Source organism: Hippoglossus hippoglossus, chromosome 17 (assembly GCF_009819705.1).
Source record: "Hippoglossus hippoglossus isolate fHipHip1 chromosome 17, fHipHip1.pri, whole genome shotgun sequence".
Classification (NCBI taxonomy): domain Eukaryota; kingdom Metazoa; phylum Chordata; class Actinopteri; order Pleuronectiformes; family Pleuronectidae; genus Hippoglossus; species Hippoglossus hippoglossus.
In genome coordinates this window covers 1,633,833-1,652,200 of record NC_047167.1, presented here as the reverse complement: position 1 = coordinate 1,652,200, position 18,368 = coordinate 1,633,833, and the positions used below count along the sequence as shown (strand labels likewise).

At 41.1% G+C, this 18,368-nt stretch overlaps 1 protein-coding gene, 15 non-coding genes and 2 pseudogenes across 17 annotated transcripts in view; all 18 read left to right on the top strand.

Moving 5' to 3' along the window:
• LOC117777758 (phospholipid phosphatase-related protein type 4-like) overlaps positions 1-18,368 on the top strand; it is a 78,150-nt gene that overhangs the window by 38,120 nt on the left and 21,662 nt on the right. The window lies entirely within an intron of this gene.
• LOC117779013 lies at positions 1,191-1,394 on the top strand (annotated as a pseudogene).
• LOC117779014 lies at positions 1,933-2,049 on the top strand (annotated as a pseudogene).
• On the top strand, positions 2,941-3,148 carry LOC117778992. The gene has a single exon (XR_004616896.1). It is a non-coding gene; the product is annotated as a small nucleolar RNA U3 (small nucleolar RNA).
• Positions 3,928-4,135, top strand: LOC117778993. The gene has a single exon (XR_004616897.1). It is a non-coding gene; the product is annotated as a small nucleolar RNA U3 (small nucleolar RNA).
• LOC117779009 lies at positions 5,020-5,227 on the top strand. The gene has a single exon (XR_004616912.1). It is a non-coding gene; the product is annotated as a small nucleolar RNA U3 (small nucleolar RNA).
• On the top strand, positions 6,007-6,214 carry LOC117778980. Its single transcript, XR_004616884.1, has one exon. It is a non-coding gene; the product is annotated as a small nucleolar RNA U3 (small nucleolar RNA).
• Positions 7,101-7,308, top strand: LOC117778999. The gene has a single exon (XR_004616902.1). It is a non-coding gene; the product is annotated as a small nucleolar RNA U3 (small nucleolar RNA).
• LOC117779010 lies at positions 8,087-8,294 on the top strand. The gene has a single exon (XR_004616913.1). It is a non-coding gene; the product is annotated as a small nucleolar RNA U3 (small nucleolar RNA).
• Positions 9,181-9,388, top strand: LOC117778986. The gene has a single exon (XR_004616890.1). It is a non-coding gene; the product is annotated as a small nucleolar RNA U3 (small nucleolar RNA).
• Positions 10,168-10,375, top strand: LOC117778979. The gene has a single exon (XR_004616883.1). It is a non-coding gene; the product is annotated as a small nucleolar RNA U3 (small nucleolar RNA).
• Positions 11,261-11,468, top strand: LOC117778998. The gene has a single exon (XR_004616901.1). It is a non-coding gene; the product is annotated as a small nucleolar RNA U3 (small nucleolar RNA).
• Positions 12,248-12,455, top strand: LOC117778976. Its single transcript, XR_004616880.1, has one exon. It is a non-coding gene; the product is annotated as a small nucleolar RNA U3 (small nucleolar RNA).
• Positions 13,342-13,549, top strand: LOC117778985. Its single transcript, XR_004616889.1, has one exon. It is a non-coding gene; the product is annotated as a small nucleolar RNA U3 (small nucleolar RNA).
• LOC117778978 lies at positions 14,329-14,536 on the top strand. The gene has a single exon (XR_004616882.1). It is a non-coding gene; the product is annotated as a small nucleolar RNA U3 (small nucleolar RNA).
• Positions 15,423-15,630, top strand: LOC117778997. Its single transcript, XR_004616900.1, has one exon. It is a non-coding gene; the product is annotated as a small nucleolar RNA U3 (small nucleolar RNA).
• On the top strand, positions 16,410-16,617 carry LOC117778975. Its single transcript, XR_004616879.1, has one exon. It is a non-coding gene; the product is annotated as a small nucleolar RNA U3 (small nucleolar RNA).
• Positions 17,504-17,711, top strand: LOC117778984. Its single transcript, XR_004616888.1, has one exon. It is a non-coding gene; the product is annotated as a small nucleolar RNA U3 (small nucleolar RNA).

The window sequence follows — 18,368 nt, the reverse complement described above, 5'->3', positions numbered from 1 at the left end:
GAGACTCGGTCTGAGTTTATTCATCATATCCTGCCTCCTGCATACTCAACCCAGGTGAAATAATGTTCACCCTGATGTTCTGGAAATGTCCTGTTGTTGTGAATGTGTCTGACCTGGACCATCTTCTGCTGTATTCTTCATATGTGAAAGGCAAACACCAGAATGTGTCTGGAACCAATTTATCTGACATTTTAAGGAGTTCATGCCTGAAAATGGCTATTGATATCAGTATGCCTGATTCTTTTCATTATGATCTCTGCCTTATATCTTAAGAAATTAGCAAATATATTTAAAAAACGGCCTATGTTGCAAAATTAAATAAAGTGAAAGAAAATACTGGATCTGCACCCTTAACAAATCCACATCAAAAGTTAATGGTTTATTCCTTGGCCCAGACTCCATCCTTCTACAAAGTTTAAATAAAATTGTTTCTGCAAAGGTTTGTGTAATCCTGATTACAGGCAGACAAACAAATAAACAGCAATGAAAACATTACATTATTGGTGGAGCTAATAACTAGCTAGCTGAGCAGAGTAAAAATATAATTTATAGAAGAGCTGTAGAACAGAAAACAAACTTTTATGTTGGGTACTTCAGGGTATGGGCAGATGAAAACAGAAAATGGATGACGAACAGGAGTGTCTTCATTCTGCAGCAATATCCCACACAGTGGCTTAGTCAGCCATGGCTTGCTACAGCAGAGCTACAGATTGTGCACCAAAGGTTCCTTTTGGTTTCTTGACAGCTTGTCTCGTCATGGGTGTCTATCCTCTTTGGTCAAATCATAGAGGGGATACTTAATAAACAGCTCATTAATCGACATGATTAGACCATTAGAGTAAGTAATTGTTTACATAATAGTCTGTACATATGGTTAAAATCATCATATCAACATTTGTTATTCATTTTTCACTGAAATATAAAATAAATGTTGTGCCCTGAGACATTTTCTGTTGAACCAACTCTGAACTCAACAACATATGTTACAACAAAAGGAAAACTTAGTTTTAGATCGACTTATGAAACATGTATTTAGAATTATTTATAGTCTGTCAAGATAAATACAGATAATGAGGTTTGAGATGAAGCTGTGATTGTAGGAGGTTTGTCTTTCTGAATCACAGCTGCTCACCAGGAGTAAAGGTTCACGTCTGTAGATATAAGACTCTGAGAAACATCCAGAACAAACCAAGACTATACTTTCAGGGATCATTTCTATAGTTGTTGACTTGAGAAATGTGTTTCTAAAGAGTTTCGTCTCGCTGCCCATGATGAAGAGTTAAGATGTTTCCTTCAGAGCAGGAATCTGGTGGAGGAGACTCTTGGTTTTCCCCACTGTTGATGATTGTTCAGTGTTTCTGGTTGAGACCCTGTTGTTAATGAGTATGAATAGCTGTTAAAGGGATAGTAAACTAAAATATTAGAATTCTCTCTTTATCTACTCTCCACTATGCTGATGGAGGTGGGGTGAAGTGTTTGAGTCCACAAAACACTTTTGGAGTTTCAGGGGTACACAGTGTTAGAGCAGAATCCAATACAATTGAAGTGAATGGTGACTGATTCTTCAAATGTAAAAGAAACCATAAAATTCTGCTTGTGTTGTGTCATCCAAGTGTCCGCAAGCGCCGACATTCTAATTCAACTTGAAATGCGTCATTTACACCAAGTTTTTTGCCTAAATGTCCTGTGATCCTCCTCTGAAGCCACGTCCACATTCGAACGCACACAAGCTCTCGCCCAAGGGCAGAGTGAGCATTAGCATTGCTACCTCTGCTAGCATCGCCACTTCCGGTAGCGAACTTTTAGGCTAAACACTTGGTGTAAATGACCCTGTTTAAAGTTGAATTTCAATGTCTGGGCTTACGGACACTTGGATGACACCACAGGAGCAGAATGGAGGCATTTTTTTGTTTTTTTTCTGTTCTTTTTCTAGAGTTAAGATGTTTCCTTCAGAGCAGGAATCCGGTGGAGGAGACTCTTGGTTTTCTCCACTGTTGATGATTGTTCAGTGTTTCTGGTTAAGACACTGAAGGAGGAAATATGTTCTGAGTGGACAGCTGTACTTTGTAATAATTTTGTAGTCAAAGTTACTTTAATTCTACATAAAACTGGGAAATCCATCATCAAACTTGTAGCCTTCACTTTGCATAAAATAGGTATTTAGAACAAATCTAAACTATTGCAAATAATATCTTGTGCATTTTGTTTTCACTTAAGAGAAGTCCAATAAAATAAGTTAATACCTCAAATTGTCTTGAAAAACTCAAACATGCAACTTAAGGAACATTAAACTGTAATATCCTTTAATATGGCTGTGTTTGAGAGTGCAAACTCTAATTGGTACCAGAAACAGTTAAACCACCTGAGAAGAACTGCGATTGTCCACCTATTCTTGAATAAATCCACTGCTTGAGCTTCTTCACCTTCCTCCACCAGTTTATTGTCTGTGTAGAAGTAGCTGTCAGGCAGCAGGAAGCTGAGGCAGGAGTACGGCAGATTGGACAGGCAGTCTGTGTTGACGGTGACCTGCATGTTGCCAAACAACACTTGGGTTTTGTCGCCGCTGGCGTTGCCCAGTTTCTTCTTCAGCTCGGTGAATCTCTGCAGGATGAGCTGGTGTTCTCGGCCTCTCATCAGACCTCTGAAGTTCTGAACAGCAACCAGGTGCCTCCTGCTGCAGGTTGTGAAGAACAAAACAGACGAAATACAGATAAAGTTCATGCTTTTTCTTCACTCAACAACTTGTCTTAATTACATGAAGATTTCAAGTCATTGAGCATTTTCTGAAACATGATTGTTATGAGAGCAATGACCCACAAAAATCAAAGTTTCATTTGGTCGTGATTGGAGGAGGTTTGTCTTTCTGAATCACAGCTGCTCACCAGGAGTAAAGGTTCACGTCTGTAGATATAAGACTCAGGGAAACATCCAGAACAAACCAAGACTATACTTTCAGGGATCATTTCTATAGTTGTTGACTTGAGAAATGTGTTTCTAAAGAGTTTAGTCTTACTGCCCATGATGAAGAGTTAAGATGTTTCCTTCAGAGCAGGAATCTGGTGGAAGAGACTCTTTGTTTTCTCCACTGTTGATGATTGTTCAGTGTTTCTGGTTCAGACACTGAAAGAGGAAACATGATCTGAGTGGTTATCATACAGCTGTTTAAAATATAAGGTTTATTAATGTTAAGTTAGAGCTTTCATCCTGAGCTCAATGTAATGGCAGAAAGATGAAGGTTTGAGGTGTATCAGTAGTAATGATACTCTGCTCCCTTCAGTGGTTACCAGTGGCTGCCTGCATCCACTTCAGGACACTAGTACTTGTGTACCGTGCTGTGAATGGATCAGGTCCAGTCTACATCCAGGTCATGGTTAAACCTTACACCTCAGCCCGTCCACTCTGCTCTGCCTCTGCCAATCGGCTTGTTGCTCCCTCACTGCGAGCTAGCCACTCAACAAAATCACAACTGTTTGCTGTCCTGGCTCCTAAATGCTGGAACGAGCTCCCCATTGACATCAGGACAGCAGAATTCAAGCCAAGAACAAGCCAAGTCCGGCTCTGACAAAGACGAGAAAGTGATCAACGAGAAGAGAGCAGCCTGGAAAGACATGCTTGTGTTGCTTTAATACCCATCAGCATGTTAATGCCTGTGAACTCAGTGGGTGAATATTGAACTGAGCCAAGGTGATTGCTGTGACATTGTAGAAGGAAACCTTTTGATAAGAGGTTTCAAAAAGTCCCTACAGCCCAAATGAGTCTTTTAAAATACTTCAAACTAACACAGTCCACTTTCTCTTCCTCCTGCAAAGTCACCTGAGTGTCAATACAACATCTGATTGTAGGAGGTTTAACTCTCTGATCCAGATCACCAGGAGTAAAGGTTCACGTCTGTAGATATAAGACTCTGAGAAACATCCAGAACAAACCAAGACTATACTTTCAGGGATCATTTCTATAGTTGTTGACTTGAGAAATGTGTTTCTAAAGAGTTTGGTCTCGCTGCCCATGATGAATAGTTAAGATGTTTCCTTCAGAGCAGGAATCTGGTGGAAGAGACTCTTGGTTTTCTCCACTGTTGATGATTGTTCAGTGTTTCTGATTGAGACACTGAAGAAGAAAGCATGTTCTGAGTGGACAGCTGTACTTTGTAATAATTTTGTAGTCAAAATTACTTTAATTCTACATAAAACTGGAAAATCCATCATCAAACTTGTAGCCTTCACTTTGCATAAAATAGGTATTTAGAACAAATCTAAACTATTGCAAATAATATCTTGTGCATTTTGTTTGCACTTAAGAGAAGTCCAATAAAATAAGTTAATACCTCAAATTGTCTTGAAAAACTCAAACATGCAACTTAAGGAACATTAAACTGTAATATCCTTAATATGGCTGTGTTTGAGAGTGCAAACTCTAATTGGTACCAGAAACAGTTAAACCACCTGAGAAGAACTGCGATTGTCCACCTATTCTTGAATAAATCCACTACTTGAGCTTCTTCACCTTCCTCACCAGTTTATTGTCTGTGTAGAAGTAGCTGTCAGGCAGCAGGAAGCTGAGGCAGGAGTACGGCAGATTGGACAGGCAGTCTGTGTTGACGGTGAACTGCATGTTGCCAAACAACACTTGGGTTTTGTCGCCGCTGGCGTTGCCCAGTTTCTTCTTCAGCTCAGTGAATCTCTGCAGGATGAGCTGGTGTTCTCGGCCTCTCATCAGACCTCTGAACTTCTGAACAGCAACCAGGTGCCTCCTGCTGCAGGTTGTGAAGAACAAAACAGAAGAAATAAAGATAAAGTTCATGCTTTTTCTTCACTCAACAACTTGTCTTAATTACATGAAGATTTCAAGTCATTGAGCATTTTCTGAATCATGATTGTTATGAGAGCAATGACCCACAAAAATCAAAGTTTCATTTGGTCGTGATTGGAGGAGGTTTGTCTTTCTGAATCACAGCTGCTCACCAGGAGTAAAGGTTCACGTCTGTAGATATAAGACTCAGGGAAACATCCAGAACAAACCAAGACTATACTTTCAGGGATCATTTCTATAGTTGTTGACTTGAGAAATGTGTTTCTAAAGAGTTTGGTCTCGCTGCCCATGATGAAGAGTTAAGATGTTTCCTTCAGAGCAAGAATCTGGTGGAAGAGACTCTTTGTTTTCTCCACTGTTGATGATTGTTCAGTGTTTCTGGTTCAGACACTGAAAGAGGAAACATGATCTGAGTTGTTATCATACAGCTGTTTAAAATATAAGGTTTATTAATGTTAAGTTAGAGCTTTCATCCTGAGCTCAATGTAATGGCAGAAAGATGAAGGTTTGAGGTGTATCAGTAGTAATGATACTCTGCTCCCTTCAGTGGTTACCAGTGGCTGCCTGCATCCACTTCAAGACACTAGTACTTGTGTACCGTGCTGTGAATGGATCAGGTCCAGTCTACATCCAGGTCATGGTTAAACCTTACACCTCAGCCCGTCCACTCTGCTCTGCCTCTGCCAATCGGCTTGTTGCTCCCTCACTGCGAGCTAGCCACTCAACAAAATCACAACTGTTTGCTGTCCTGGCTCCTAAATGCTGGAACGAGCTCCCCATTGACATCAGGACAGCAGAAGTCAAGCCAAGAACAAGCCAAGTCCGGCTCTGACAAAGACGAGAAAGTGATCAACGAGAAGAGAGCAGCCTGGAAAGACATGCTTGTGTTGCTTTAATACCCATCAGCATGTTAATGCCTGTGAACTCAGTGGGTGAATATTGAACTGAGCCAAGGTGATTGCTGTGACATTGTAGAAGGAAACCTTTTGATAAGAGGTTTCAAAAAGTCCCTACAGCCCAAATGAGTCTTTTAAAATACTTCAAACTAACACAGTCCACTTTCTCTTCCTCCTGCAAAGTCACCTGAGTGTCAATACAACATCTGATTGTAGGAGGTTTAACTCTCTGATCCAGATCACCAGGAGTAAAGGTTCACGTCTGTAGATATAAGACTCTGAGAAACATCCAGAACAAACCAAGACTATACTTTCAGGGATCATTTCTATAGTTGTTGACTTGAGAAATGTGTTTCTAAAGAGTTTGGTCTCGCTGCCCATGATGAAGAGTTAAGATGTTTCCTTCGGAGCAGGAATCTGGTGGAAGAGACTCTTGGTTTTCTCCACTGTTGATGATTGTTCAGTGTTTCTGGTTGAGACACTGAAGAAGGAAGCATGTTCTGAGTGGACAGCTGTACTTTGTAATAATTTTGTAGTCAAAATTACTTTAATTCTACATAAAACCGGGAAATCCATCATCAAACTTGTAGCCTTCACTTTGCATAAAATAGGTATTTAGAACAAATCTAAACTATTGCAAATAATATCTTGTGCATTTTGTTTGCACTTAAGAGAAATCCAATAAAATAAGTTAATACCTCAAATTGTCTTGAAAAACTCAAACATGCAACTTAAGGAACATTAAACTGTAATATCCTTTAATATGGCTGTGTTTGAGAGTGCAAACTCTAATTGGTACCAGAAACAGTTAAACCACCTGAGAAGAACTGCGATTGTCCACCTATTCTTGAATAAATCCACTACTTGAGCTTCTTCACCTTCCTCCACCAGTTTATTGTCTGTGTAGAAGTAGCTGTCAGGCAGCAGGAAGCTGAGGCAGGAGTACGGCAGATTGGACAGGCAGTCTGTGTTGACGGTGACCTGCATGTTGCCAAACAACACTTGGGTTTTGTCGCCGCTGGCGTTGCCCAGTTTCTTCTTCAGCTCGGTGAATCTCTGCAGGATGAGCTGGTGTTCTCGGCCTCTCATCAGACCTCTGAACTTCTGAACAGCAACCAGGTGCCTCCTGCTGCAGGTTGTGAAGAACAAAACAGAAGAAATACAGATAAAGTTCATGCTTTTTCTTCACTCAACAACTTGTCTTAATTACATGAAGATTTCAAGTCATTGAGCATTTTCTGAATCATGATTGTTATGAGAGCAATGACCCACAAAAATCAAAGTTTCATTTGGTCGTGATTGGAGGAGGTTTGTCTTTCTGAATCACAGCTGCTCACCAGGAGTAAAGGTTCACGTCTGTAGATATAAGACTCAGGGAAACATCCAGAACAAACCAAGACTATACTTTCAGGGATCATTTCTATAGTTGTTGACTTGAGAAATGTGTTTCTAAAGAGTTTGGTCTCGCTGCCCATGATGAAGAGTTAAGATGTTTCCTTCAGAGCAGGAATCTGGTGGAAGAGACTCTTGGTTTTCTCCACTGTTGATGATTGTTCAGTGTTTCTGGTTCAGACACTGAAAGAGGGAACATGATCTGAGTGGTTCTCATACAGCTGTTTAAAATATAAGGTTTATTAATGTTAAGTTAGAGCTTTCATCCTGAGCTCAATGTAATGGCAGAAAGATGAAGGTTGAGGTGTATTAGTAGTAATGATACTCTGCTCCCTTCAGTGGTTACCAGTGGCTGCCTGCATCCACTTCAAGACACTAGTACTTGTGTACCGTGCTGTGAATGGATCAGGTCAAGTCTACATCCAGGTCATGGTTAAACCTTACACCTCAGCCCGTCCACTCTGCTCTGCCTCTGCCAATCGGCTTGTTGCTCCCTCACTGCGAGCTAGCCACTCAACAAAATCACAACTGTTTGCTGTCCTGGCTCCTAAATGGTGGAACGAGCTCCCCATTGACATCAGGACAGCAGAAGTCAAGCCAAGAACAAGCCAAGTCCTGCTCTGACAAAGACAAGAAAGTGATCAACGAGAAGAGAGCAGCCTGGAAAGACATGCTTGTGTTGCTTTAATACCCATCAGCATGTTAATGCCTGTGAACTCAGTGGGTGAATATTGAACTGAGCCAAGGTGATTGCTGTGACATTGTAGAAGGAAACGTTTTGATAAGAGGTTTCAAAAAGTCCCTACAGCCCAAATGAGTCTTTTAAAATACTTCAAACTAACACAGTCCACTTTCTCTTCCTCCTGCAAAGTCACCTGAGTGTCAATACAACATCTGATTGTAGGAGGTTTAACTCTCTGATCCAGATCACCAGGAGTAAAGGTTCACGTCTGTAGATATAAGACTCTGAGAAACATCCAGAACAAACCAAGACTATACTTTCAGGGATCATTTCTATAGTTGTTGACTTGAGAAATGTGTTTCTAAAGAGTTTGGTCTCGCTGCCCATGATGAAGAGTTAAGATGTTTCCTTCAGAGAAGGAATCTGGTGGAAGAGACTCTTGGTTTTCTCCACTGTTGATGATTGTTCAGTGTTTCTGATTAAGACACTGAAGAAGAAAGCATGTTCTGAGTGGACAGCTGTACTTTGTAATAATTTTGTAGTCAAAATTACTTTAATTCTACATAAAACTGGAAAATCAATCATCAAACTTGTAGCCTTCACTTTGCATAAAATAGGTATTTAGAACAAATCTAAACTATTGCAAATAATATCTTGTGCATTTTGTTTGCACTTAAGAGAAGTCCAATAAAATAAGTTAATACCTCAAATTGTCTTGAAAAACTCAAACATGCAACTTAAGGAACATTAAACTGTAATATCCTTTAATATGGCTGTGTTTGAGAGTGCAAACTCTAATTGGTACCAGAAACAGTTAAACCACCTGAGAAGAACTGCGATTGTCCACCTATTCTTGAATAAATCCACTACTTGAGCTTCTTCACCTTCCTCCACCAGTTTATTGTCTGTGTAGAAGTAGCTGTCAGGCAGCAGGAAGCTGAGGCAGGAGTACGGCAGATTGGACAGGCAGTCTGTGTTGACGGTGACCTGCATGTTGCCAAACAACACTTGGGTTTTGTCGCCGCTGGCGTTGCCCACTTTCTTCTTCAGCTCGGTGAATCTCTGCAGGATGAGCTGGTGTTCTCGGCCTCTCATCAGACCTCTGAAGTTCTGAACAGCAACCAGGTGCCTCCTTCTGCAGGTTGTGACGAACAAAACAGAAGAAATACAGATAAAGTTCATGCTTTTTCTTCACTCAACAACTTGTCTTAATTACATGAAGATTTCAAGTCATTGAGCATTTTCTGAATCATGATTGTTATGAGAGCAATGACCCACAAAAATCAAAGTTTCATTTGGTCGTGATTGGAGGAGGTTTGTCTTTCTGAATCACAGCTGCCCACCAGGAGTAAAGGTTCACGTCTGTAGATATAAGACTCAGGGAAACATCCAGAACAAACCAAGACTATACTTTCAGGGATCATTTCTATAGTTGTTGACTTGAGAAATGTGTTTCTAAAGAGTTTGGTCTCACTGCCCATGATGAAGAGTTAAGATGTTTCCTTCAGAGCAGGAATCTGGTGGAAGAGACTCTTGGTTTTCTCCACTGTTGATGATTGTTCAGTGTTTCTGGTTCAGACACTGAAAGAGGAAACATGATCTGAGTGGTTCTCATACAGCTGTTTAAAATATAAGGTTTATTAATGTTAAGTTAGAGCTTTCATCCTGAGCTCAATGTAATGGCAGAAAGATGAAGGTTTGAGGTGTATCAGTAGTAATGATACTCTGCTCCCTTCAGTGGTTACCAGTGGCTGCCAGCATCCACTTCAAGACACTAGTACTTGTGTACCGTGCTGTGAATGGATCAGGTCAAGTCTACATCCAGGTCATGGTTAAACCTTACACCTCAGCCCGTCCACTCTGCTCTGCCTCTGCCAATCGGCTTGTTGCTCCCTCACTGCGAGCTAGCCACTCAACAAAATCACAACTGTTTGCTGTCCTGGCTCCTAAATGGTGGAACGAGCTCCCCATTGACATCAGGACAGCAGAAGTCAAGCCAAGAACAAGCCAAGTCCTGCTCTGACAAAGACGAGAAAGTGATCAACGAGAAGAGAGCAGCCTGGAAAGACAGGCTTGTGTTGCTTTAATACCCATCAGCATGTTAATGCCTGTGAACTCAGTGGGTGAATATTGAACTGAGCCAAGGTGATTGCTGTGACATTGTAGAAGGAAACGTTTTGATAAGAGGTTTCAAAAAGTCCCTACAGCCCAAATGAGTCTTTTAAAATACTTCAAACTAACACAGTCCACTTTCTCTTCCTCCTGCAAAGTCACCTGAGTGTCAATACAACATCTGATTGTAGGAGGTTTAACTCTCTGATCCAGATCACCAGGAGTAAAGGTTCACGTCTGTAGATATAAGACTCTGAGAAACATCCAGAACAAACCAAGACTATACTTTCAGGGATCATTTCTATAGTTGTTGACTTGAGAAATGTGTTTCTAAAGAGTTTGGTCTCGCTGCCCATGATGAAGAGTTAAGATGTTTCCTTCAGAGCAGGAATCTGGTGGAAGAGACTCTTGGTTTTCTCCACTGTTGATGATTGTTCAGTGTTTCTGATTGAGACACTGAAGAAGGAAGCATGTTCTGAGTGGACAGCTGTACTTTGTAATAATTTTGTAGTCAAAATTACTTTAATTATACATAAAACTGGGAAATCCATCATCAAACTTGTAGCCTTCACTTTGCATAAAATAGGTATTTAGAACAAATCTAAACTATTGCAAATAATATCTTGTGCATTTTGTTTGCACTTAAGAGAAGTCCAATAAAATAAGTTAATACCTCAAATTGTCTTGAAAAACTCAAACATGCAACTTAAGGAACATTAAACTGTAATATCCTTTAATATGGCTGTGTTTGAGAGTGCAAACTCTAATTGGTACCAGAAACAGTTAAACCACCTGAGAAGAACTGCGATTGTCCACCTATTCTTGAATAAATCCACTACTTGAGCTTCTTCACCTTCCTCCACCAGTTTATTGTCTGTGTAGAAGTAGCTGTCAGGCAGCAGGAAGCTGAGGCAGGAGTACGGCAGATTGGACAGGCAGTCTGTGTTGACGGTGACCTGCATGTTGCCAAACAACACTTGGGTTTTGTCGCCGCTGGCGTTGCCCACTTTCTTCTTCAGCTCGGTGAATCTCTGCAGGATGAGCTGGTGTTCTCGGCCTCTCATCAGACCTCTGAAGTTCTGAACAGCAACCAGGTGCCTCCTGCTGCAGGTTGTGAAGAACAAAACAGAAGAAATACAGATAAAGTTCATGCTTTTTCTTCACTCAACAACTTGTCTTAATTACATGAAGATTTCAAGTCATTGAGCATTTTCTGAATCATGATTGTTATGACAGCAATGACCCACAAAAATAAAGTTTCATTTGGTCGTGATTGGAGGAGGTTTGTCTTTCTGAATCACAGCTGCTCACCAGGAGTAAAGGTTCATGTCTGTAGATATAAGACTCAGGGAAACATCCAGAACAAACCAAGACTATACTTTCAGGGATCATTTCTATAGTTGTTGACTTGAGAAATGTGTTTCTAAGGAGTTTGGTCTCGCTGCCCATGATGAAGAGTTAAGATGTTTCCTTCAGAGCAGGAATCTGGTGGAAGAGACTCTTGGTTTTCTCCACTGTTGATGATTGTTCAGTGTTTCTGGTTCAGACACTGAAAGAGGAAACATGATCTGAGTGGTTCTCATACAGCTGTTTAAAATGTAAGGTTTATTAATGTTAAGTTAGAGCTTTCATCCTGAGCTCAATGTAATGGCAGAAAGATGAAGGTTTGAGGTGTATCAGTAGTAATGATACTCTGCTCCCTTCAGTGGTTACCAGTGGCTGCCTGCATCCACTTCAAGACACTAGTACTTGTGTACCGTGCTGTGAATGGATCAGGTCAAGTCTACATCCAGGTCATGGTTAAACCTTACACCTCAGCCCGTCCACTCTGCTCTGCCTCTGCCAATCGGCTTGTTGCTCCCTCACTGCGAGCTAGCCACTCAACAAAATCACAACTGTTTGCTGTCCTGGCTCCTAAATGGTGGAACGAGCTCCCCATTGACATCAGGACAGCAGAAGTCAAGCCAAGAACAAGCCAAGTCCTGCTCTGACAAAGACGAGAAAGTGATCAACGAGAAGAGAGCAGCCTGGAAAGACATGCTTGTGTTGCTTTAATACCCATCAGCATGTTAATGCCTGTGAACTCAGTGGGTGAATATTGAACTGAGCCAAGGTGATTGCTGTGACATTGTAGAAGGAAACCTTTTGATAAGAGGTTTCAAAAGGTCCCTACAGCCCAAATGAGTCTTTTAAAATACTTCAAACTAACACAGTCCACTTTCTCTTCCTCCTGCAAAGTCACCTGAGTGTCAATACAACATCTGATTGTAGGAGGTTTAACTCTCTGATCCAGATCACCAGGAGTAAAGGTTCACGTCTGTAGATATAAGACTCTGAGAAACATCCAGAACAAACCAAGACTATACTTTCAGGGATCATTTCTATAGTTGTTGACTTGAGAAATGTGTTTCTAAAGAGTTTGGTCTCGCTGCCCATGATGAAGAGTTAAGATGTTTCCTTCAGAGCAGGAATCTGGTGGAAGAGACTCTTGGTTTTCTCCACTGTTGATGATTGTTCAGTGTTTCTGTTTGAGACACTGAAGAAGGAAGCATGTTCTGAGTGGACAGCTGTACTTTGTAATAATTTTGTAGTCAAAATTACTTTAATTCTACATAAAACTGGGAAATCCATCATCAAACTTGTAGCCTTCACTTTGCATAAAATAGGTATTTAGAACAAATCTAAACTATTGCAAATAATATCTTGTGCATTTTGTTTGCACTTAAGAGAAGTCCAATAAAATAAGTTAATACCTCAAATTGTCTTGAAAAACTCAAACATGCAACTTAAGGAACATTAAACTGTAATATCCTTTAATATGGCTGTGTTTGAGAGTGCAAACTCTAATTGGTACCAGAAACAGTTAAACCACCTGAGAAGAACTGCGATTGTCCACCTATTCTTGAATAAATCCACTACTTGAGCTTCTTCACCTTCCTCCACCAGTTTATTGTCTGTGTAGAAGTAGCTGTCAGGCAGCAGGAAGCTGAGGCAGGAGTACGGCAGATTGGACAGGCAGTCTGTGTTGACGGTGACCTGCATGTTGCCAAACAACACTTGGGTTTTGTCGCCGCTGGCGTTGCCCACTTTCTTCTTCAGCTCGGTGAATCTCTGCAGGATGAGCTGGTGTTCTCGGCCTCTCATCAGACCTCTGAAGTTCTGAACAGCAACCAGGTGCCTCCTTCTGCAGGTTGTGACGAACAAAACAGAAGAAATACAGATAAAGTTCATGCTTTTTCTTCACTCAACAACTTGTCTTAATTACATGAAGATTTCAAGTCATTGAGCATTTTCTGAATCATGATTGTTATGAGAGCAATGACCCACAAAAATCAAAGTTTCATTTGGTCGTGATTGGAGGAGGTTTGTCTTTCTGAATCACAGCTGCCCACCAGGAGTAAAGGTTCACGTCTGTAGATATAAGACTCAGGGAAACATCCAGAACAAACCAAGACTATACTTTCAGGGATCATTTCTATAGTTGTTGACTTGAGAAATGTGTTTCTAAAGAGTTTGGTCTCACTGCCCATGATGAAGAGTTAAGATGTTTCCTTCAGAGCAGGAATCTGGTGGAAGAGACTCTTGGTTTTCTCCACTGTTGATGATTGTTCAGTGTTTCTGGTTCAGACACTGAAAGAGGAAACATGATCTGAGTGGTTCTCATACAGCTGTTTAAAATATAAGGTTTATTAATGTTAAGTTAGAGCTTTCATCCTGAGCTCAATGTAATGGCAGAAAGATGAAGGTTTGAGGTGTATCAGTAGTAATGATACTCTGCTCCCTTCAGTGGTTACCAGTGGCTGCCAGCATCCACTTCAAGACACTAGTACTTGTGTACCGTGCTGTGAATGGATCAGGTCAAGTCTACATCCAGGTCATGGTTAAACCTTACACCTCAGCCCGTCCACTCTGCTCTGCCTCTGCCAATCGGCTTGTTGCTCCCTCACTGCGAGCTAGCCACTCAACAAAATCACAACTGTTTGCTGTCCTGGCTCCTAAATGGTGGAACGAGCTCCCCATTGACATCAGGACAGCAGAAGTCAAGCCAAGAACAAGCCAAGTCCTGCTCTGACAAAGACGAGAAAGTGATCAACGAGAAGAGAGCAGCCTGGAAAGACAGGCTTGTGTTGCTTTAATACCCATCAGCATGTTAATGCCTGTGAACTCAGTGGGTGAATATTGAACTGAGCCAAGGTGATTGCTGTGACATTGTAGAAGGAAACGTTTTGATAAGAGGTTTCAAAAAGTCCCTACAGCCCAAATGAGTCTTTTAAAATACTTCAAACTAACACAGTCCACTTTCTCTTCCTCCTGCAAAGTCACCTGAGTGTCAATACAACATCTGATTGTAGGAGGTTTAACTCTCTGATCCAGATCACCAGGAGTAAAGGTTCACGTCTGTAGATATAAGACTCTGAGAAACATCCAGAACAAACCAAGACTATACTTTCAGGGATCATTTCTATAGTTGTTGACTTGAGAAATGTGTTTCTAAAGAGTTTGGTCTCGCTGCCCATGATGAAGAGTTAAGATGTTTCCTTCAGAGCAGGAATCTGGTGGAAGAGACTCTTGGTTTTCTCCACTGTTGATGATTGTTCAGTGTTTCTGATTGAGACACTGAAGAAGGAAGCATGTTCTGAGTGGACAGCTGTACTTTGTAATAATTTTGTAGTCAAAATTACTTTAATTATACATAAAACTGGGAAATCCATCATCAAACTTGTAGCCTTCACTTTGCATAAAATAGGTATTTAGAACAAATCTAAACTATTGCAAATAATATCTTGTGCATTTTGTTTGCACTTAAGAGAAGTCCAATAAAATAAGTTAATACCTCAAATTGTCTTGAAAAACTCAAACATGCAACTTAAGGAACATTAAACTGTAATATCCTTTAATATGGCTGTGTTTGAGAGTGCAAACTCTAATTGGTACCAGAAACAGTTAAACCACCTGAGAAGAACTGCGATTGTCCACCTATTCTTGAATAAATCCACTACTTGAGCTTCTTCACCTTCCTCCACCAGTTTATTGTCTGTGTAGAAGTAGCTGTCAGGCAGCAGGAAGCTGAGGCAGGAGTACGGCAGATTGGACAGGCAGTCTGTGTTGACGGTGACCTGCATGTTGCCAAACAACACTTGGGTTTTGTCGCCGCTGGCGTTGCCCACTTTCTTCTTCAGCTCGGTGAATCTCTGCAGGATGAGCTGGTGTTCTCGGCCTCTCATCAGACCTCTGAAGTTCTGAACAGCAACCAGGTGCCTCCTGCTGCAGGTTGTGAAGAACAAAACAGAAGAAATACAGATAAAGTTCATGCTTTTTCTTCACTCAACAACTTGTCTTAATTACATGAAGATTTCAAGTCATTGAGCATTTTCTGAATCATGATTGTTATGACAGCAATGACCCACAAAAATAAAAGTTTCATTTGGTCGTGATTGGAGGAGGTTTGTCTTTCTGAATCACAGCTGCTCACCAGGAGTAAAGGTTCATGTCTGTAGATATAAGACTCAGGGAAACATCCAGAACAAACCAAGACTATACTTTCAGGGATCATTTCTATAGTTGTTGACTTGAGAAATGTGTTTCTAAGGAGTTTGGTCTCGCTGCCCATGATGAAGAGTTAAGATGTTTCCTTCAGAGCAGGAATCTGGTGGAAGAGACTCTTGGTTTTCTCCACTGTTGATGATTGTTCAGTGTTTCTGGTTCAGACACTGAAAGAGGAAACATGATCTGAGTGGTTCTCATACAGCTGTTTAAAATGTAAGGTTTATTAATGTTAAGTTAGAGCTTTCATCCTGAGCTCAATGTAATGGCAGAAAGATGAAGGTTTGAGGTGTATCAGTAGTAATGATACTCTGCTCCCTTCAGTGGTTACCAGTGGCTGCCTGCATCCACTTCAAGACACTAGTACTTGTGTACCGTGCTGTGAATGGATCAGGTCAAGTCTACATCCAGGTCATGGTTAAACCTTACACCTCAGCCCGTCCACTCTGCTCTGCCTCTGCCAATCGGCTTGTTGCTCCCTCACTGCGAGCTAGCCACTCAACAAAATCACAACTGTTTGCTGTCCTGGCTCCTAAATGGTGGAACGAGCTCCCCATTGACATCAGGACAGCAGAAGTCAAGCCAAGAACAAGCCAAGTCCTGCTCTGACAAAGACGAGAAAGTGATCAACGAGAAGAGAGCAGCCTGGAAAGACATGCTTGTGTTGCTTTAATACCCATCAGCATGTTAATGCCTGTGAACTCAGTGGGTGAATATTGAACTGAGCCAAGGTGATTGCTGTGACATTGTAGAAGGAAACCTTTTGATAAGAGGTTTCAAAAGGTCCCTACAGCCCAAATGAGTCTTTTAAAATACTTCAAACTAACACAGTCCACTTTCTCTTCCTCCTGCAAAGTCACCTGAGTGTCAATACAACATCTGATTGTAGGAGGTTTAACTCTCTGATCCAGATCACCAGGAGTAAAGGTTCACGTCTGTAGATATAAGACTCTGAGAAACATCCAGAACAAACCAAGACTATACTTTCAGGGATCATTTCTATAGTTGTTGACTTGAGAAATGTGTTTCTAAAGAGTTTGGTCTCGCTGCCCATGATGAAGAGTTAAGATGTTTCCTTCAGAGCAGGAATCTGGTGGAAGAGACTCTTGGTTTTCTCCACTGTTGATGATTGTTCAGTGTTTCTGTTTGAGACACTGAAGAAGGAAGCATGTTCTGAGTGGACAGCTGTACTTTGTAATAATTTTGTAGTCAAAATTACTTTAATTCTACATAAAACTGGGAAATCCATCATCAAACTTGTAGCCTTCACTTTGCATAAAATAGGTATTTAGAACAAATCTAAACTATTGCAAATAATATCTTGTGCATTTTGTTTGCACTTAAGAGAAGTCCAATAAAATAAGTTAATACCTCAAATTGTCTTGAAAAACTCAAACATGCAACTTAAGGAACATTAAACTGTAATATCCTTTAATATGGCTGTGTTTGAGAGTGCAAACTCTAATTGGTACCAGAAACAGTTAAACCACCTGAGAAGAACTGCGATTGTCCACCTATTCTTGAATAAATCCACTACTTGAGCTTCTTCACCTTCCTCCACCAGTTTATTGTCTGTGTAGAAGTAGCTGTCAGGCAGCAGGAAGCTGAGGCAGGAGTACGGCAGATTGGACAGGCAGTCTGTGTTGACGGTGACCTGCATGTTGCCAAACAACACTTGGGTTTTGTCGCCGCTGGCGTTTCCCACTTTCTTCTTCAGCTCGGTGAATCTCTGCAGGATGAGCTGGTGTTCTCGGCCTCTCATCAGACCTCTGAAGTTCTGAACAGCAACCAGGTGCCTCCTTCTGCAGGTTGTGACGAACAAAACAGAAGAAATACAGATAAAGTTCATGCTTTTTCTTCACTCAACAACTTGTCTTAATTACATGAAGATTTCAAGTCATTGAGCATTTTCTGAATCATGATTGTTATGAGAGCAATGACCCACAAAAATCAAAGTTTCATTTGGTCGTGATTGGAGGAGGTTTGTCTTTCTGAATCACAGCTGCCCACCAGGAGTAAAGGTTCACGTCTGTAGATATAAGACTCAGGGAAACATCCAGAACAAACCAAGACTATACTTTCAGGGATCATTTCTATAGTTGTTGACTTGAGAAATGTGTTTCTAAAGAGTTTGGTCTCACTGCCCATGATGAAGAGTTAAGATGTTTCCTTCAGAGCAGGAATCTGGTGGAAGAGACTCTTGGTTTTCTCCACTGTTGATGATTGTTCAGTGTTTCTGGTTCAGACACTGAAAGAGGAAACATGATCTGAGTGGTTCTCATACAGCTGTTTAAAATATAAGGTTTATTAATGTTAAGTTAGAGCTTTCATCCTGAGCTCAATGTAATGGCAGAAAGATGAAGGTTTGAGGTGTATCAGTAGTAATGATACTCTGCTCCCTTCAGTGGTTACCAGTGGCTGCCAGCATCCACTTCAAGACACTAGTACTTGTGTACCGTGCTGTGAATGGATCAGGTCCAGTCTACATCCAGGTCATGATTAAACCTTACACCTCAGCCCGTCCACTCTGCTCTGCCTCTGCCAATCGGCTTGTTGCTCCCTCACTGCGAGTTAGCCACTCAACAAAATCACAACTGTTTGCTGTCCTGGCTCCTAAATGGTGGAACGAGCTCCCCATTGACATCAGGACAGCAGAAGTCAAGCCAAGAACAAGCCAAGTCCGGCTCTGACAAAGACGAGAAAGTGATCAACGAGAAGAGAGCAGCCTGGAAAGACAGGCTTGTGTTGCTTTAATACCCGTCAGCATGTTAATGCCTGTGAACTCAGTGGGTGAATATTGAACTGAGCCAAGGTGATTGCTGTGACATTGTAGAAGGAAACGTTTTGATAAGAGGTTTCAAAAAGTCCCTACAGCCCAAATGAGTCTTTTAAAATACTTCAAACTAACACAGTCCACTTTCTCTTCCTCCTGC